At 43.9% G+C, this 21493-nt stretch overlaps 1 long non-coding RNA gene across 1 annotated transcript in view; it reads left to right on the top strand.

Moving 5' to 3' along the window:
• Nucleotides 1-513: 513 nt before the first annotated feature.
• The window catches only part of LOC110340222, a 38607-nt gene continuing 17627 nt past the window's right edge, over nucleotides 514-21493 (top strand). Inside the window, exon 1 of the long non-coding RNA XR_002382004.2 lies at nucleotides 514-674. This is a non-coding gene — a long non-coding RNA (uncharacterized LOC110340222). The remainder of the gene's footprint in view (nucleotides 675-21493) is intronic.

The following is a 21493-nucleotide window of genomic DNA, read 5'->3' on the forward strand; positions in this document are numbered from 1 at the left end:
CATCTCGCATATGTACCAAATCTTTCTTCTACTCCCTACGTCCTCTTGCCCTGAGATAGAGAGACACGGGCTCTCGACAGCCAGCCACACAGTATTTCATCCAAGCAATGTTGCTTATCCAGTCATAACTGACCATTTCGCACTTCAGTATGATGCATCTGGAGCTGAGAAGAGTCAGCTATAAAATGCAGTAAACAGCCCTGTAGGAAATGATTTTTAGATCTCAGTCTGCTGACAAGATGAACATCGCATGAGAGATAAGGTGGTTTCTCACTGGCACAATGTAATAGCCCATCAATCTTCCTGAGGTGTTCGGATTATTAATGAGTGGGCATCTCCCTCTCACACCGCTGGACCAAAAGACTCAGTCCCCTATAGTTAGTTAAGAAAAGTCCAGATGGCATGACTCACATGGTTTGAATACGAAAGTTCCCACAGGCTCCTGGTCTCCAGGTGATAGTGCTATTTGGGAAGACCATGGAGCCTTGAGGAAGCAGAGCCACACTTGAGCAGGGAGGTCAGTGCGGGTGGATCTTGAACCTTTATTGTCCAGCCAGGCTTTATCCACTCTTTGATTTTTGCATGCAGACATAAATGTTGCTGCTCCTAAGACCATGCTTCCCTGCCAGCTACCGTGCCTTCTCTGCCAAGATGAACTGTATCCCCCTGAGTTTGTAAGTTACGACAAACCTTTTCTCCCTTAATTTGCTTTGGTCAGGAGTTTAATTTCAGCAACAGAAATGTAATTAACACAGCAGCCTTGATGACAGTAGAGAAGGGACCTGGGGAAAATCGAGGTCAAGAAGGTAGAAAAAGCTGAGACTCCTCCTTTGTTTCAAGATGCCCCTAGCTCCCAGTGGAAAAGATCTGCTCCCCAAGGCATATGAAGTGATTCTTTTAGAAACTAGATTCATTTATTATGAAAAAGTTCCCCAAATCCATATTGTTTTGAATAGCAAGATGTGAAGGAGATGAAAGTTATCCTTCTTAATGATAGGAAAAAAATGTCTCCAAAGAAAGTATTTAAGACAATTAATTAGGAAGGGTTTACCAAAGGGTTTGTGGGGTGGAGACTCGGACGACAAATAACAGATGTTTAGAGTGTAGAAACTAGGTCTAAGTTGATGGCACTCAACTTTTCAGTAGAGAAGGTACTGGATTTGTAAGGAGAAGCAAAATGACGCTTCTGCCATTACCTGGAGACAGACACGAATGAGTTCTCGGAGACTCGGGTCTGATGAGGCCCAGTGTAGTTTCTATGCTCCTGTGAATGGAGTCGGGAGAAGAAGTTAGGGGAACACGAGGACTCCATGTGTGCCTCCGGGTAGAAAAATTATATAATGATGTGTATCACTCAAGGATACCATATGCTACCTGGGTAAAATGTTCATCACCTTGCACTAAGTCATTCACAGGTAATCACTACAGCAGTTGAATAGCATCAGTTCCACCCATTTATTCCAAATACAAGTTTCACTAATAGCACACAGACTTACATTATTTTCCCTAGTTTGAACCTTATTTAAGTAACATAGTGTGAATAATCTCTGTTCAGTTGGGTTTTGTTGTTGATTTTTTTTTTTGAGACAGGGTTTCTCTGTAATGTTTTGGAGGCTGTTGGTCCAGCCTGGCCTCGAACTCACAGAGATCCACCTGCCTCTGCCTCCTGAGTGCTGGGATTAAAGGCGTGTGCCACCACCGCCCGGTGGGTTTTGTCTTTGAAAGCTATCTATACCTATCAGAAATATTCACTAGTTCAATGATTTTCTCGACTGTCTCCCTCTTATGAATGCACCCAACTAATTCATCTACTTTCCCATTATTTATACATATGATATTGCTGTGAACATAGGCATAACAGAAAGTGTGGGGTGAGAGTAATTAATTTAAAAAAACACAGAGGGAAAAGGTAACTGTTTAAATATCAATTTAGCAAGCTATATGTAGAAAAAGTTGAATGAGACAATTATATAACTTAAAGAACCAGTGATATCAGGTTTTTCTTTTTAGTAGTGCTGGGGGTTGAACTTGGAGCCTTGCCCATGCTAGGCAAGCTCTCTACTCTCTGGTTACATACCCAGCCCTTTGTTTATGCAATCTGAGCTGACATGCTTTCCCTTAGGAGATTGTTTGCCCTCCTCAATCTTTTTAAATTATATATATGTATATATATGCTACATATATATCAATGATTCAAATTAGTGTTATATGTAATGTGTGTGCGTGTGTGATGTGTGTGTATGTGTGATGTGTGTTTGTGTGTGTGTGTTTACTTTCCTGCCAGGCCCCACCAGGGTGCATGAATGAATATAGGGCTAACCACTGGGTCATGGGCAGCCTATTAGAGTTCTCATACATGGAGAAAACTGACAGCAGCCAGCAGTTCCTTGCAGCTCCTCGGGTAGGGGTGGTGCTTTGTGAGCTAACGGGTGTGGTCTCATGCAGGTTTTGTCCAGTCAATCATGTGGTTGAGAGTTCATGCGTGCCACCACGCCACGTCTTTGTTCTGTCCACATCAGCCATTACACTCACCGTTCCTTCCGTCTCTGTACCATCCCATTTCTAGTCGCCATCCTGGTGTCCAGGAGACTTTCCCCTTTGAAATATGTATCCAGGAGCCTTTGTCTTATGCTAGGCATCATGAAAGCTGTGGAATGGATATATTTATTCAGAGATTGTAGTTACTCATATCGTAATTAGGAATAAAGCTCAATTTTAAGATGTTTATAGAAAAGCGGTGTTTTCTAGCTCTCACACCCGAGGCCCTTAAAGGCCTTGAAAATGTAGCTGCTCGAAAGTATTGCAAGGCTCCCTGTTGTTGTTGTTGCACATGGTGTAAAATAAGGAATCAACACACCAGGACCAGCATTTTATTACTGAGTAGTTTAGCACTGGAATGCCAAGAGATACTGAATTTATTAATATGTTAGACTGAGTAATGTTTAACCTTGGTGATATCATTTTTGAAAAAAAAGGAAATGACACTTAAGAAACAATTTTTTATACCAAAATAAACTGTTCAGTTACAGTTTCTTATTAAAAAATTGAAATATTTTAGTCTGAGATTAAAAGAACCTTGGTGAACTGATGTCACCTCTCTAATGCATTTTTCCTAAACTTTACTGAATAGAATCAGGGCATATTTTACAATGATAATAGAGAATAACTTAAAAATACTTGGTACCACTTTGCTGTATTGCTTTAATGACTGTATTTTATAAAAATGACCAGTCACTGCAATATTGAAGTTCATATTTCATTCCTTTCATGATGATCTGCTTAAGACCTAAGCAATGTCATATTCTCCATGACCAGTTCAGAGTGGCCCAGCACAGCTGGTGTGGCAGAACCCACAGGTCTCTTACTCCCACTTACTGTCTTGCTATGACTCATCCACTCCTCTCACACTGGGTTCAGAGCAGGACTCTGTTCTCTCCTGGTTTACTGCCGGTGTGTGTGTGTGTGTGTGTGTGTGTGTGTGTGTGCTCTCATACAAACATGTGTGTTTCTGGGAATGGGATATAGGGCCTTGAGTATGTTAGGTAAGCACAGTACCACTGAGCTACCTTCCCCCAGCCCACCGCTGCTGTTTTGAGGAAAGCACAGAGCATCTGAAGGGATAAAGATGATCATGTAGGGAGACAGACATGGCTGCAAGGAGGATGACATCTGCAACTCCAGTGACTGGCTGACCCTGTATGCAGTTTTCTGAGTCCTACAGTAGAGGACAAGCTGACAGCAAGCCTAAAGCACTGCCCTTGGAGAGATCTGAATCTTAGAACGGATGTCAGGAAGGTTTACATCACTAGCTGGGAGTGGCTCTCTCTGCCTAAGCTATTCCCACAGCAATGCAGTTCATGCCCAGAGTTTGAATGTGAAATGCACTCACAACAGGCTTGTGTCTGAACACTTGGGCCTCGGGTGTTGATGCTGCTTTGGGAACTTGTGGAACTTTTTGGATGCGCTGCCTAGATGACCAGCTTGGGTTCTTTGGGATGAAGTCTGAAGGTTGTAGGTAGGCTCCACTTGCAATCCAAACTCTGCTTCCTGAAAGTTCCTGGAATGAAGCCAGCACGCCTACACTCTGACTATCATATCATGCCTTCCCTACAGGATGGATGCTAGCCTTTGAACCATGAGCCACATGGAATCTTGTCACCGTGACAAGAGAGGTAACAAATACAAACAATTGGTACTGCAAGAGGGTTCTGATAAACTGCACAGTGCAGCTCTAGGCCTTTGGAATGGGTTTCCAGGAGGAATATGGAGGCCCTAGAATTCGGTAAACCATGTTTTGAGGGAATGACTTTCTGAAGTCATTCACTCTGTGGCATATCACCAGAGCAGTGTGAAAAAACCAATACACTGCCTAATTGTGAGTCTTTTATGAAGATGCTCAATGTTTTCCCACTTCTGGAAGACAGGCAAGCATTTCACAGTTTCTCTTGTGCCGCCTTCATATTTGTCTATGCAAGTTGACTTAACATTTCCATAGGATTTTGTCCTTGTATACAGATTCTTAACTCTAAGCAAATACTTTTAGTGGGTTTATTTTGGAGTTACAAAGAAATTACTGAGCCAATGATTTTTGTATGACTATATCTGTGTGGCTAACTGGAGTCTAAGCATTGTTGTTTGAACTTTTTTTGGAGTCAACAGCAGGATGCAAACCCAGTAAGTGTACAACCAGTAGAACTTTCTTGGAGTTGTGTGTGTGTGAAATCAGGGGAGCTGTCTGTAGACATGAATGCCGGTGCTCAGCTAGCCTTTCTTGTCTTCTCCTTTTATTCAGTCCATGACTCCAGCCCAACAGAATGGCTTCACTCGCTTTCAGGGTTTCCCTTCGCAGTCAACATTTTTAGACATTTAACTGACATTCCCACAGATATTTCCAAAGATGTGTCTCCTAGATAATCCTAAATCCAGTCAAGTGGACAATAAAAAATCAACCATCAGTGTGTGCATGCAAAATAAGGGCAGATATCCTTTTATCAACCAGAGAAAAAAGTCCACCGGAGTTGCTGGGCTAACAGCAAAATTGACATATTTTTAGTAGTATTTGTGGAGAACCTTTCTCTGCTTAAGTTGCATTTGTTGGGTTCTCTGTCACAGCATCAAGAGAAGTAGCTCATACAAACAATCAATACTGAAAGAGCTGTTGCTGTGGTAAATCCCACCATGTAGCTCTTGGGTCTTTGGAACTGGTTTGCAGGAGGCCCTAGAAGACCATGAGCACATTTTGAGGGTGTGAATTTGTGATTATGGCAGAACAATGGTCAGCACAGCTGGGTATGGTAGTGTACTCCTGTAATCACAGCGCTTGGGGCCAGAGGTAGGAAAATTAGGAGTTCAAGACCTGGATACAGGAGATTTTGTCTTAAAACATAGAAGAAGAAGAAGAAGAAGAAGAAGAAGAAGAAGAAGAAGAAGAAGAAGAAGAAGAAGAAGAAGAAGAAGAGGAGGAGGAGGAGGAGGAGGAGGAAGAGGAGGAGGAGGAGGAGGAGGAAGAGGAGGAGGAGGAGGACGAGGAGGAGGAGGAGGAGGAGGACGAGGAGGAGGAGGAGGAAGAAGAAGAAAGTCATTTTTATGTCTATCATAGGGGCAATGCTGATACTTTTTGCCCCTTTATTAAATTTGACTCACATAGTTCAGGCAGAAGGGCCTTACACATTTAGTACTCAGGGAAATTTTTGATACAGTAATAGACAGAAATGAGAAGTCAGTCTTAACTTATGAGTTTCAAGACAGGCCTTTGTTTTAAAACATAGTTTTGTTATTGCTCAGGTGAGGTGAGGCTGACAGAGGTGAGTTTGGGAGAGAAGGCTCAGTGATTAAGACCATTTTTGTTTGTGCTGCCTAGCTTTCTTCAACTTTAAACAAACTAGAGTCACTTAGGGAGAGTGAACCTCCTCACCTTAGGACTCTCCTGGATCAGGCTGACATGTAGTCATGTCTATGAGGTATTTTTTTAACTGGTAGTGGATGTGCGAAGGCCCAGCCCGCTGTGGGCCGTACCATCCCTAGGCAAGTGGGCCTGGGTTGTATAAGAAAGCAGGCTGAGCAAGCCAGTAAGCAGCACTCCTCCATGGTCTCTTCTTCAGTTCCTGCCTTGGCTTCCCTCGATAATGGACTATAGCCTGGAAACTGAAACAGGCCCTTCCCTTCTCAAGCTGTTTTTGGCCATTGTGTTTATTACAGTAACAAAACACAATCAGAACACAGTCCTTGCAGAAGACCCTGGTTTGGTTGCCAGAACCTACATCAGGTAGCTCAAAACTGTAACTCCATCTCCAGAAGATCAGTGGCCTCTTCTGGCCTTTGTGGGTACTGCATGCACATAGTGAACATAAATTCATGTAGGTACACCCACATAAATAAAAGAAAAAAAAGCAAAGAAAAGATGCTTGTTGGATCCCCCCAGACCCTGGAGGAAGGAGCAGCTGTGTGGGATTAGGGGAGTGCAGAGGACATGGAAGAAAGCCAGGGAAGGAGTAGTAAGGTGGACCTGGCAGCCTTGGCTGGTTTGAAGGTATTTAGAATGCTCCAGAGGCCTAGCTTTTCCTATCATCTGCCTGGGCCCCCGGGGGGTTAAGGCAGTGGGGAATTGGTCTTGAGTGGGACAGAGAACCCTGGAGTAGGTGGATTCTGGATTGATTGGCTTGCACATGACAAGTGTGCTCTCGGATGTGCTAGCTTTTAGTTAGCTTTCTTACATTTTATAAACATTTATTTATGTGTGTGTCTCTATATGTATGCATGTGTATGAGGGTGCATGTATGCCAGGCATGTGTGTGGCAGTCAGAGGAAAACTAGAGCATGTTGGGTTTTTTTCATTCTTCCTGTGGGTTTTAGGGATGATACTCAGGTTGTCAGGGCTGGCAGCATGCGCCCGCACTGGCTGGACCATCTCTCCAGCCTATTAATCATCTTTCTGTCTCAGTGACAAGACACCCGATATATACAATGTCAGCAAAGCAGGGATTCATTTTGGCTCCAAAATTCTGGAGGTTTCATTTCATGGCTATTCTGCTCCCTCCCTATGGGGCTGTGCTGTCTTAGTGTCATGATGGAGACTTGTGCCTGAGCTGAGGTGTTCACCTCATAGTGGGAGCTTATTCATGAAGAGGGTGGCAGAAGCTGCAAAAAATGGAGCTGTGGGCAAAGCCTGTTCTAAGGGCACATGCTCAGTAGCCTACTTCCTCAAGGGCGCATGCTCAGTAGCCTACTTCCTCAAGGGTGCATGCTCAGTAGCCTGCTTCCTCAAGGGCGCATGCTCAGTAGCCTACTTCTCAAGGGCGCATGCTCAGTAGCCTACTTCTCAAGGGCGCATGCTCAGTAGCCTACTTCCTCAAGGGTGCATGCTCAGTAGCCTGCTTCCTCAAGGGCACATGCTCAGTAGCCTACTTTCTGTAGTTAGTTCTCTCCTGAAGTTTCCATCATCTCCCAGTGACCTGTTAAACTGTGTTTCCACTGGTCAGACCAGAGCCTTCATGATCCAGTCAATACCCAAAGACCCCACCTTTGAGCCCAGCTGCAAAGGGTACCCATTCCTGGAACACAAAAGCTTTGGTTGCTATTTAAAGTTCAAGAGTGGCACTTGCTGTCTACTAGAGTTTGCCTCTCTCGTTCCCTCATCTCTCCAGGGTCAACAAGGTCCTAAAGGTGAAATTAGAGCCCTAGAGAAGAAAAAGGCAAAATAAGTGCAACTTGAGGTTTCTATTACAGAAACACTCAGGAGGGCAGTGAACTCCCACGCTGCCTTCTGGCATCAATAACCACTCTTACCCAGCCTCTTTAGTCTTCACCAGCTCCCGCCTTCCTCAATGGTGTGTTGTTTGAAAAAAAAAATCCCAAGTGTCCTATCATTCTGTCCAGGTATTTCACAGTCTTCTAAAAGAACTGTTCAAAAGGGGCTGGAACCTGGGTGTGGTGGTGCATGCCTTTAATCCCATCACTCAGGAGGCAGAGGCTGGCAGACATCTGTTAGTTCAAGGCCATTATAGTCTACATGACAAGTTCCAGGCCAGCTGAGGTTATGCATCCTGAGACCCTGTCTCAAAAATAAAAATAAATAAATAAATAAATAAAAGCAAAACCAAAGGGAGGTCACAGTGTGATGACTCAGCCAGCAAAGTGTCTGCCATACAAACATGAGGGTCCAAGTTTGATCTCCAGATATTTTGTTTGGTATGTTTTCATTGCATTTGTGACCCTCCTAGAACTGGAATCTGTTGCTGCTAAGATATGGTATGGTTATAGCTGCAACCAGCAGTGCTTTGAACATAGAAAAATTTGTTAAGTATTAAAATAAAAGTGTTATATATATTTTCACATATAGCACTGTTGTGATAAACATATTTAAAAAATGAAAGCTTTTGACTAAATTAGTTGTGTTGTTCAGTAATAGATTTTATTTTTAAGTTATAAATCAAAAATACTGATTCTTGATTAGCACCTTATATAAGGAGGTGATAAATTTTTATTTGCCCGGAAATTCACACTTAAGAGCAGAATAAGGCCTTGCTTATCATATGATTCCTCAACAGTTGCAGTATTGTACTTCTTAGTTATGGAAACTCCTTTCATTAATACAGCCAATTTTGGGGGGCCTGGTGGGAAGGGATGGAGAGGAAGGGAGGGAAAGGGAGCTGGGATTGACATGTGAAACAAACTTGTTTCTAACATAAATAAAAAAAAGGAAAAAAAGAAAAAATATAGCCATTTTTCTGTATTGTACTTCTTAGTTATGAAAACTCCTTTCATTAATATAGCTTTTTTTCCGTATTGAATTAGAAAGATGATCATTTATTTGGAGATGGTTTTCTCTCATCTAAAACTAGTTTTTCCCTCTGAGTATGTTCCATTCTTTCTGCTATTCATTGCATAGCTGTATTGTTTAGTGGCTTTAAATTGTTTTTAAATAGAGTCTGCTTTGCTCACACCACTTTCTCTGTTGACCAGCATGGATCTGTGATGGACCAGGGATATTAGTGTGTTTTCTATTTGATACAGTCCTTCTATTTAAAAGACTGGAAAATTTGAAATATTTGTTATGCACTGAGAATACATATTCCATGTATTGTGAAGTAGTGCCATTACCAATTACTTGATTCTAGTGACGTTGAAGAACACATTTTATGTAGGATTTAGTTTTATGTGATAATCGTTTTCTATTTCTGTGTCCAGACGTCAGACAGAGCCAACTTAGAGGAGGAAGGATTTACTTTGCTTTCAGGTTTCAGAGGGCCCAGTCCTTGTTTGCTGGACTCCATGCTCCTGGGAAGAACATTATAGTGGCAGGGACATGTGAAAGAGATTTTTCTTCACCTTGTCACCGGATGGGAAGGGACAGGCCAGGCATAGATTCATAGGCATGTTCCCAGTGACCAGAAACTAGGTCCTACCTTCTGACCTTTCCAGAACCTCTCAGTGGGGACCAAACATTCCACACAGCAGCCTCTGAGGTTGCTGCATATTCAAATCATCACACCTTGTCCTAATAAAATGGCAGCTGTGGCAGTTTTTAAGTAGATTGTTGCAAATGGCTACTGTTAATCTAGCAATTAGTAGGTGCAGCTGTGGTTTGCATCTTAGTTGTCCTTCGTGGGCACATGGCTTTTAACATTTAATCTTCTGTGGTGGTTCTGCTTTGGGTGCGTGTGTGGATCCTTTAGGAACTGGGGCCCAAGTTGGAGAAATCAGGTGACTGAGGAATGGACTGTGACGATGTAGCCTCGCTGTGTTTCTACCAGATTCTCCTCTTCCAATTCTTGGTCCTTTGAGAGGTAGGCAAATTGCAACCTCTTCCCACCATGCTTTTTCAGCAACAGGGGACTGCACCTTCTCAAACTGTGAGTCAAAATAGACACCTCTTCCCCTGTTGATGGGGGAAGTCCTTCTGTGAATATGCTGTCTTATTGGTTCATAAATAAAGCACTGTTGACCAATAGGAAAACAAGATAGGTGGGGCTAGGAGTCGAGGAGGACTCTGGGAAATGTAGTCAGGGATGGAGAGTTACCTTGTGATCCTGGGATGAGAGGACGCAGGAGCCTGGTGTTCTCAGTAAGATAAGACCCTATAGAAATATATATTAGTATATGGGTTAATACTTAAGGCAGAACTAGCCAATGAGAAAGCCCTGGACATTGGCCAACAGCATTGTAACGAATAGAGTCTCTGTGTGTGTAATTTGGGGTTGATGTGGCTCTGGGACCAGGCTGACAGGAAGAATGCTTGTTACACCCTGTTTTGATTTCAAAAATAAAAGAAAAAGACGTATTTATGTTTACTTTATATATGAGTGCCTTGCTTGTTTGTGTGTGCCCAGTGCCTGTGGAAGTCAGAACAGGGCACTGGATCCCCTTGAACTGGAGTTATAGATGGTTGTGAGCCACTGTGTGGGTGCTGGGAGCTGAACCCCAGTTCTCTGGAGGAGCAACAAGCTTCTCTTGTCAGTTGTCCAGTCACAGTAGTGAGATACGTACCTAATACAGTCCCTAAGAGAGGTAGCTCATTTAACAAACTCCAGGGGTGTGTGGTGTCTGTGAAGAGAGAAGAAAGGACATTAGTTCTTCTCCCAGATGGGAAGTGTGACTGTAGCCAGAATCGGCATTCCAGAGCTGTCAGTGAGAAAGGTGCCATCTGTCATGGCAGTGAAGCTCTGGCCTGTCCCCAAGAAGCAGCATCAGTGCCATACCGCCCCCGTGAAACCGGAGCAGATAATTATGTTTCAAAACTTTCTCTTCTCTTAAAGATGCTGATTTTACATGTGTAGAAATATGCATTCATAGAGAGTGAAGGTTCTGAACTCGAAGGCTATAGTTCTAAGTTCTTGAGTTAGATTGGTCGCCTAGCCTAAGGCGTGATTCTATCATGAACCTGTGAGCAGGTAAAATACCCACTCCTCTGTTCCTTTCTCATCTACAGAACGGGATTGACCACAGTGCCTGCTGCAGAGCTGCGGAACAAAATGACATTGCCAAGGCAAAGCACAGACTGCTTCCTTGATTGCCATCATCAGCATTGTCATTTTATGAAGGTGCTCCTTTAGTTAGTTAGGAAATTACGGTCGTGTGTGTGTGTGTGTGTGTGTGTGTGTGTGTGTGTGTGTGTGTGTGTCTATGTGTCTGTGTGAGACACAGCCCATCAGAAGACAACATGTAAGAGTTAGTTCTCTCCTTTCGCCGTATGAGTTCCAGTGGTTGAATTCAGCTCATCAGGCTTGGTAGCAAGCACCCTCACCACTGAGCCATTTCAACAGCCCTCAAAAATTGTCTGTTGTGTGGTAGAACTGAGTGAGCTGGGTCTGGAATTAGAACCAAGTGGCTGGTTCAGGTTTGCTACTGCTATTGGCGGATTTCTCAGTCACATTGTTGCACCCTCATCTATAAACAGAATGGGATGATTTTGACATATATTCCACTTGTCTCCTTTTATGACATCTGCCCTGCGGGGTTGCTTAAAGGATCTGTCTTAGATTTGGGCAAGTGCTAGGAAGGCTGAATCTTGCTTACCTCTGCTCAGTATATTTGTATGAATCCAGTGGTTGTCAAGTTTTTCTGGAGGCAAGTGTGTCCTTTTTTTTATAAATAATATTTTTAAGCAGGTGTTCCTGAAAAGGCTGAATCCTCAGAACCTTCCCACTATGGAAAGGAAATCCTGGCTGAGAGGGTGCATTCTTTTCAGAGTGGTGTCATGTCATCCTCTGGGCCCTCTGCTGGAAAAGTAGAATCAGGTCTCAAACAGTGTGTCTGTTAGCATTGAAGAGTGGTCTGTAGCACACCTCTGTGCGTGGGAAGTACTGTGCACCTGCTTTAGGATGTGCAGTACTGACCGTGCTTTTCAGGGCTGTTTTAAATGATGGTGCCCAGAATGGTTTCTCTGCAGATGGTGATTAAGAAACTAATTAAAAAAGTTATCTGGTGCTGAAACCAGAACGGTGCTGTTTCCTAAGATTTTGTTTTTTTTTATTATTGTTATTTTTTCCCCAACACAGTATGCTGGATGTCTCCACAATTTTGCTCTGGTGACTGCAAAACTTGGAAAAACTGTTGCTACTTCAGATGCATAACATATTACATTACAGTATGCTCTCTCTCTCTCTCCTCTCTTTCTCTCTCTCTCCACACACACACACACACACACACTTAAATTTTTGAAGGTTTAGATGCACTGTCCTCCTTGGAAAAGAGTGTCCCAGTTTACTATGCTGAGTTGACATCACTGAAATTAGCAGTCACATTGGTCTGGAACTGTTAAAACTTAACCCTGCTCATTTGTACAGATTGTCTTAACCGTGTAAGGTTTCAGCTATGTGAGTCTGACTACAGAAACCAAGAAAGTAGTGTCTAAATATGAAAAAGGGGAGTAGACTTAGTACTACAGACCCACACCACACACACACACACACACACACACACACACACACACACACACACACACACTAAGGCAGTGGTTCTCAACCTTCCTAATGCTATGACCCCTTGATACAGTTCCTCATATTGTGGTGACCGCCAACCATAACATTATTTTCATTGCTACTTTATAACCATAATTTTGTTACACTGTTAAGAATCATAAAGTAAATATCTGATATGCAGGATATCTGATATGTGGCCCCTGTGAAAGAGTCATTTAACCCCCAAAGGGTTAATCGACCTACTGATTGAGAACTACTGTTCTAGGGTGTGAGACCAGAGGAAGCTTGTTGACAGTTAGTAGACCCTAAAAGTTGATGTTTCTGAGTTTCAATGCTGTGCTTGCTTGCACACAATTGACAAAGGTTCTTAGAACCTCAACCCTTCACTGCTGTGGAAAAAAACCCGCTCTGATCAGCAGTACAAGCAGGTCCCTTCTAACTAGATGAAAAATAATCGAAATATTTAAGGATTTGGAGTAAGTAGTATTTATACATTTATAAATATATTTATATTTAAAGTATATGATATGATCTCTTGGTATATTTGTCTTGACATAACTATATATCTATATTTATATCATTCTGTGTCCTTGGGGAACTGGCTCCAGGAACTTCCCTTAGAAATGATTATCTGTGACATTCAAATTTCTTGTACAAAGTGGCATTGTATTTATATATAACCATATAAATTCTCCTGTAGGCTTTAAATCTTGTCTAGATTACTTATGTACCCAACACAGTATAATTGTCAGGCAAGTAGTTGTGACATTGCATTGTTTTAAAATTTGCATTATTTTTGTCCTGCTGTTTTGCTGTTTGAGGCAGGGTTTCAAATCTAGATCCTCCAGCCTCATCTTCCTGAGTGAGATCACAGATGTTCAGGACCACGCCTGGCTTGCATTAAAAAACCTTTTAAATATTTATTCACTTATGCATGTGTGAGAAAGCCAGGGAGTGGAGACCTAGAGCAAGAGAGGGACCATGTGAGGATGCAAACGCTTCAATATGGAGGTCAGAGGGCAACCCATTGGTGTCACTTTTCTCCTCCCACCATGCAGACTGTAGGATGGAACTCACGGCGTCAGGCGTGGCAGTAAGCCCTTTACCTGCTCAGCAGTCCTGTCTGCCCTAGAAAAGGTTTTCAATCTGTGGTTGATCGAATTACAGATGTGGAGGCCTGAGGATACAGGGCCCATTGACATAGGAGTCAATTGAAGCTGGCAAATTGATGACTATAGTCAAGCAAACCAGTACCATCCATTATCTGATCTCTTTAGATAGATAGGCTCTCTCTGTCTCTGTCTCCCTCTCTGTCTCCCTCTCTCTCTGTATGTGTGCGTATGCAACACTTGAGTGGACTGTCTCAGCAAACTGATGGATGTGTTGTTCATCCATTTATCATTTGATGGGCACTTGACTGCTTTCACCTGTTGGCTGTGGTGACTACAATGTCATGAACAAGGATGGACAAATCAGTTTTGGGGATTTCACATCCAGAAACGGAATTGCTAGGCCACATAATAATTTCACTTTTTAAAAAGCGGTATTTATTTTTATTTTCTGTGTGTGGGTGTTTTGCTTGAATTCATGACTGTGCACTATGCTTTTGAAGTGTCCACAGAGGCCAGAAGAGGGCGTCAGAACCCTCCCACCAACCTCACCCCCAAACTGGAGCAACAGTAGGTTATGAGCCGCACCGCATGGGTGCTGGGAATCAAACGTGGGACCAGTGGAAGGGCAGCCTGTGCTCTTAAACTCTGAGCCATCTCTCCAGCCTCAATAATTTCAGTTTTAGTACTTCGAGGAACTGTCAGGCTAATTTCCACGGTGATTACTCTCACCTATAGTGTCCAAGGACCCCTGTGTTCTCATACCTTTTCAATACTTACTTATTAATTATTACTATTATTTTTCAAACTCTAGTCATCCTAATGGATTTGGAGCACTCCTTCTCTTTTGATCAATTTATTTTATTTATTAGCTCATTTTTATATGTGAATGCATGTGTGTGGAGGCCCCAAGGTCTCTCTCCACCTTAATGTTGAGATGGGGTCTCTCATCTAAACCCAAAGCTCTCCCATTTGCCTGCTTTAGCTAGCCAGGCTTTGGAGTGCTTTTTCTCTGTTAATTGGTACAAAGACGGGAGGACTATCTAATTACATGGGATCCATTGCTGCAGTCTCTGGGTAAAGGAGGCCAGCAGCTCTTGGCAGTGATTATGGGAACGGGGCACAAGATATATTGAGCTAGAAAATGCGTTGCCACACAAAAGTTAATTGGGATCACAGAAAATGGCTCATCACAGCCATTTATTGTATTTTAATAGACTCGGGCAGGATAATGGGGAAACAAAAGCTCTTTGGCTATGGGTCTGTGTGAGGTATGAAGAGATGCTGCAGGAGGATGTTTTGTTTGTTTCCAAGTTCCCTCAAGAAGTAGAAAGTGGTGCATGCTCAGGAGGATTGCCCGCGTGGTGTTTGGGGAAGTACAGTCGAAGTTGATGCAGGGTATACTTTGATGAGATCCTTATTTGAACAAATCCATTTACTGTTCTCATTAATGTTTACCACGGATGGTTAAGGTAGTGGGGGAAAATGGTCCAAGCTGGTGATGCGAGGTTTTGGGGCTCAGTCATCTTTGGCATCCCTGGCTCCAGAATTCTTTATCCCTTTTGCTTCTATGAGGGTGATTCATTGAGCTTCAGTTATGTCTTTACTTTTTTATACAGGCTTTCATGTGGCCAAGCTGGTCTTGAATGTGAGAGTCTTAGCTGAGGATGACCTTGAACTTTTGTATTTGTGTGCCTATGTGGGTCAGAGGTCAAAGGTCAACCTCAAGTGGTCCTCAGAAGCCACCAAAAATTTCTTTTTTCCACAGTGTCTCACAAAGATCAGGCAAGCCTCAAACTGGCTATGTAGCTGAGGATAATTTTGAACATTAAAAAAAATCACTTATATGTGTATGGCTGTTTTACCTGAATGTATGTCTGTGAATCTTGTGCGTAGTGTCCAGAAGAGGGAATTGGACCACCTGGGTCTGGAGCTCCAGTTGGCTGTGAGCTTCCACGTGCGTGTAGGTATTGAACCCTGGTCCACTGGAAAAGCAGTCAGTTCTCTTAACCATTAGGCCATCCCTCCAGCCCCTAGACATTGAACTTTTGATCCCCCTTCTGATCTCTCTTCCAAGTGCTGGGATTGCAAGCCCGGGCCTCCATCCACTCCTGGTTTCAGGTGGTGTGTGCTGGCATCAAGCCCAGGGTTTCACCATGCTAGGCAGGCAACTCTTCCAAGGGAGCCTCTCTTCAAGCCCCACCTTCTGTTTTGAGGCAATGTCTCTCACTGGGACTTGGGTCTTGTCGATTAGGCTGTGGCCAGAGAGTCCCAGGGAGCCATCAGATTCGGCTTCCCCAGCACTGGGATAACACCACACCGTACTTTTTATGTGGGTTCTTGGTATCAAATGTGAGTCCTCAGACTCACTTTACAGAGTGAGCTATCTCTCCAGATTGGTGACCTTGGATTTCTGATCCTCTTGCCTCTCTATGCCCACTCTGGGTTACAGGACACCACGACAGTTGCAGTATTGGGTCTTGAACCTAAGGCTTCCCCAATGTAAGCTAAAGCACTCTTGACAACTGAGCTATATCCTCAGGCCCCGATATTTCTTTCCTAAGCACAGGGGAGTGCTTACCTGTCCTTCCCCTCCTATTCAAGGAATTAATGGTCATACCCACTCTAAAATCAGGAACCTTCAAAAGTTCCTAGGCTGCGGAGAACCTGGGCTGGGTAGACTGGGTACAGTGAAGCATGATGGGCGGCGATGCCAAGCGATTTCTGAAAGACACACGGTGGGTAGAGGGCAAGGAAGAACGTTTCTCTCTGTTTCCAAGAGTTAGGATCACCTCTTAGCCAGACACTTGGGACGCCAGCCCCACAGGCCAGGCAGAACAGCCGAAGTTTCTGTCACAGTGCAGAGCAGGAAGCTGCCGCTAGAGGTCGCCAGAACTGCGGCCGAAAGGGAAGAAATCTAAGAGCGATGGGTGCAGGATGTATGGACAACCTTGCTTGCTGACAGGCGTCCGCTGGACAGTGACTGTAGCCAATGAGACTCCCTCAGGACGCATTTTCTTGTCCGGGTGAAACCACAATGCACTCAGCCGGATTGAAATGACCCGAAGAGACTTCAACACTTAATTACTAGCTTTTCAATTTTCTCCTGCTTCGCTCTGCCAAAAGGGAGTGTGGGCACGGTTCCACAAGACAAAGTCATCATCAGTTGCCAAGTGGAGGAAACTGCCTCACACTGAGTTGATAAACCCGAGCCTTGAATAAGAGTTCGCTGAGAGAGCATCTCCAGACAACCGTCATGTATTCCCCTTGACACACGGAGGTGTTAACCACTACTATGTGAATAAGTACCCGGACTCTAAACAGGACTAAGCAGGAGACCGATATGCTGTAGGATATTATTCATACTCCAGAAGAAGGCATCATCAGGTATACAGAGGGTCACTTCATAGTGACACAATATTAACACTACAGGAAAGAAATAATAAACACCAACAGAGCCTTGATGTACTCCCAAGAGAAATGAGAGGGGCATTAAGAAAAATAGACAAGGCCGGGCGGTGGTGGCGCGTGCCTTTAATCCCAGCACTCGGGAAGCAGAGGCAGGCAGATCTCTGTGAGTTTGAGACCAGCCTGGTCTACAAGAGCTAGTTCCAGAACAGCCTCCAAAGCCACAGAGAAACCCTGCCTCGAAAAAAAAAAAAAAAAAAAAAAAAAAAGACGAATCTGCCCTCATAGGGAACTATTTTGAATGGCACAGACACTTGCAATCTATCAATTCAATGCATTATACAATCCTGTATCCAGGGCTGGAAAGATGGCTCAGTGGTCAAAATTGCTTGTTGCTTTTTCAGAGGATTGTGTTTGGGCCTTGGCAACCATGCCAGGCAACTCACCATAAGGTTTGATTGTAGTGCTCTAACATTCATCTCAACAAAATTCAGAGACCATATTCTAGCTATAGATCACTGAAAAATGTCAACAAGAAAAAGGCAGATTTCTACTTACATAGTAGAGAGAACATGTCTAAATACCTGGTAGCTTTAAATCAGAAAGCCTGCAGGGTAAAGAGGCACACGCCTTTCATCCCAGCAGTCAGGAGGCAGAAGCAGGTGGATCTCTGTCAGTTCAGGGCCAGCCTGGTCTACAGGGCAATTTCCAGGACAGCCAGGGCTACTTAGGGAGATACTGTTTGCAAGGTGTGTGTGTGTGTGTGTGTGAATAATAATAGAAATTAAAACCACCATAAATAGAATAATATGACCATCAAGATTTAAAGAATGCAACCCAAGAATACTTGTGAGAATGTTTAGTCTTAAAAAGGAAAGTTAAAATTTAAGGTAGGAAATAGAGAACAGTGTGGTGGCTTGAATAAGAATTGTCCCCATAGGCTCATATATTTGAATGTCTAGTCCCTAGTAGAGGGACTGTTTAGGGAAGGATTAGGAGGTGTGGCCTTGTTGGAGGAGGTGTGCCACTGGAAATGGGCTTTGAGATTTCAAAACCCCATGGCAGGCCCAGTGTTTCCATCTCTCTTTGCTTGCAACTTGTGGATCAGGATGTAAAGGCCTCCGCTACTGCTCCACACCATGCCTGTCTGCTTCCTGCCATGATGAGAATGGACTAACCCTCTGAAACTGTAAGCAAGCTCCCAGTTATATGCATTCTTTTATTAGAGTTGCCTTGGTCATGAAGTCTCTTCACAGCAATAGAACAGTAATTAAGACAAGCAGAAAAGTAATGGAACAAAAAAGGTGAAAAAATAATAGAGAGTATGAACAAAAATAAAAGCTGGTTCATTGAAACATCGAATAAAAGTAAATCTTCAACAGACAGGTGTGGAGTCACAAAGCCTCAGAGATAAAACAGAAATCTTAAAAACCTGCAGCTCAACAGAACTGTACTGTCCATGATAGCGTCAAGAACAAAAGCAGTCAAAAGTGTTGGCTCATGTCTGTAATCCCAGCACTCGGGAAGCTGAGGCAAGGTGATTGATTGCCTGGGTCTCAGTATGAGACCATTCTCCACGAAACTAAGAAGCAAAACAACAACAACAGAAAACCCCAGAGAACGAAAATAGAAACCAGAAATGAAGGAAGTAACGAATTCAGATGAGGGAGGGTAACTGTCCATCTACAGTTGCTTTGCCAGCCAACCTGATTTCTAGAAGACGGGTGTGGTGGCACAAGCTAATTTCAGCACTCGGGAGGCTGATACAGAAGGAGATTCATGATTTGAGTTCATCCTGGGACAGTGGGAGGGACCTTGCTTTGTCTTTAAAAAACAAAATCAAACCATGGACAATTTTAATAAGTGCAAGTTGATTTTTTTTACCAGTGGAGTCTCACTAAAGGAATTTCTGAAAGTCACACTGCAAGAAGACAGGGAAACAGACTCAGAAGGTGCCAAGATAAGATGTGGTGGATTGAACAGAGGCTGTCCTCCTTTGTGAGGCATGTGATGTGTGCTGAGACCCCCCTGTAGGAGCCTGAAGCCATAGAGCACCGGCCTTTGAACATACTATGTGTGTGTCCCCATAATACATACCAATGGTAAAGTTTAGCTTATAAGTGAGGAATAACACTGGTATATATGTTAACTTTCCTTACTCAGTTGGAATTCGATCTTTTCTGCTTAGAGGAATCACCAGGTGGCTTCTCTTTACCACACCCAAGTTTCCAGCATCTCTACTCTAGCACTCCCAACAGCTGCTTTGAATTCCGTATGAGTGCATGTATAAACATGTAGGGTATATGAATATTTGTGAGCATGTGGGTGTGTGCACACATATGTGTGAGAACGTATTTGAGTGTCTGTGAACACATGGGTTATGTTTATGTGTTTGAGTGTGGAGGACTCATGAGAGTAAGGGTGTGTGTGTGTGTGTGTGTGTGTGTGTGTGTGTGTGTGTGTGCTGCAAGCGTGCTCCTCCACCCCCAGATCTTGAATGTGTATATCACTGTAGAGCCTGTCCCTGCTTAGTCCCTGTCCCTCTGCAGCCTCTGGCACCCGTTGGCCCAGACTCTGCACTCAAGGCTCTTCTTACAGGACTCTGATGCTCCACTCCTGCTGTCCCCACACCTTTACCACCCACAGTAGGGGCCGGCTTCATTTTCAAGATGCTTCTAGAGATTCCCTGTAGTCCAAATCAGCTGCCATCCAGTCAGCCTGCTATAATCACTGGTCTTATAAAGCACCAAGCTCCGCTGAAGAGCATGTGCAGTTTCCTTGATGCAACAAATCGTGCCCTTTTATACTTTGTATAAAGCCTGGTAGAAGTGTTTTCCTCTACTCTAACTTCAAAATTTCCTACTTAAATCAAGAAGCTTCCTTGCTCTAGAAACCTCTTCTGGTCTTCACAGACCCCTTCCAACACCCCATCCTGACTTTCAGGAGTCTGAATGTGCTCGGCTTTTGGAAATGATCTTTAACTAGTTCTAGAAGTTTCTAGTGCTTTCCTCCTCTTAATTGCTCTTTGGGTGTTTTCCAACATGGTAGCGTTTCTCTCCAATTAAAAGGTGCCAAAAACATGGCCACATTTCTTCCCCCAGCTCAGAGCTAAGCCAATTTATTTCATAATTGAGCCAGACCTTCTCTGAGTACAGCTGGTTTTGCTATGAAGGAGACAAAGTGTCAAATATCAGAGTTCAGAAAGGCTGATTTATAAGGGATACAGTGTTTTTTTTTTTAAATTGAGACTATGAGTCTCATCTGTAACACTGTGATTGTCAAACCTTAGTCTGGATGGAGGTCTTACCAAGAAAGTACAAGGCTGCTTCCTGCTCAAGTAGAATCTTTCTGGAGTGGGGTCTCACCATGCCTTCATGATTCCAACCTGTCTGAAATGATTCCCTTTGTGCGTTCATCATCAGGGGTTGCTTGTGCCTGTTCGGGATGCACTTCCTGAATGCTCAAGCCTTGGAGAATTCCTGAGAGAGAACTGGTGCTTAGAGGTATCCGACTTTGAGCCTGGGTCTGCTGGACTACAGAGCCCAAGTTTCTTCTAGAGATGTATATCAAGAATTAGAAGTGCTGTGCCCAGGAAACTGAAGTGTGGATGACATTACCTCATCCTCAAGATGATTCCACAAGGTACAGATGACAGGCAAGGTTTGGAAGTGATGATAACTAAGAGGGTGGTGGCTGTTCTGGGAGTCACCCCCTTCTCTGGGAATGTCACCTCTGGAGGCTCAAATGAGCCTTCTCCCTGCAGTGTCATCTTGGGCCATCCCGTTAATTTCTACATCACATTGCTAGGGTCATGGAGATACAGCTTCACACTCACGTGCTTCCGAGAGGCCACCATCCTTCCTCGGGTGACTTCGTCACAGTCTCCATCTGCCATCAACGCAGTCCTGCCGCTCGCCGATGTTCCAGGAAACAGATGCTATTTTGTCCCTGTGCTTAAGACTCCAGGCTTCCCGTAGCTCTTGGTGGACCATCTGAAGCTCTCGACGTCCTCGTCTCTTCTCTGGTCGGTTCTCACCCAGCATTCTAGTCTTTGGCTTCTTGTGCCATTTGTTCTTGTTTCCTGACCTGGGTTAGTTTACTCCTGGGTCATCCATCTCCTTGCTCAGCCTGATCATCTCGTCACTTGGCAGGGAAGCCTTTTCTGACCACTCGGGGCTAACATCTCCTCATCTTTACGCTGCTGTTGCTGCAGTTGCTTGCTCATCTGTATCCTTCAAGAGGGGGTGTTCACCTCCGTGCTACTAGTTCTGGTATTGTGAATGGTGCATCCCCCCCCCCAGCTTGCTGCTGGTATGAAGGGATGAAAATGATGGAATTTCAGACAGAGTAACGGACCTGTTTGGACCGACAAAGTCTGTCTCTCTGCATTGTGTTCATTTGCCGGGGCTTCTGTAACAAAAGGCCACCCACTTCAGGGTTTAACAGCAGAAATGTGTCCTCTCACAGTTACGTGGCTAGAAGTTTGAGGTCAGGACTGGAGGGATGGCTCAGCAGTTAAGCACACTGACTGCTCTTCCAGGAAAATAGGTTAGATTC

This window comes from Mesocricetus auratus, unplaced genomic scaffold (assembly GCF_017639785.1).
Source record: "Mesocricetus auratus isolate SY011 unplaced genomic scaffold, BCM_Maur_2.0 Super-Scaffold_100013, whole genome shotgun sequence".
Classification (NCBI taxonomy): Eukaryota; Metazoa; Chordata; class Mammalia; order Rodentia; family Cricetidae; genus Mesocricetus; species Mesocricetus auratus.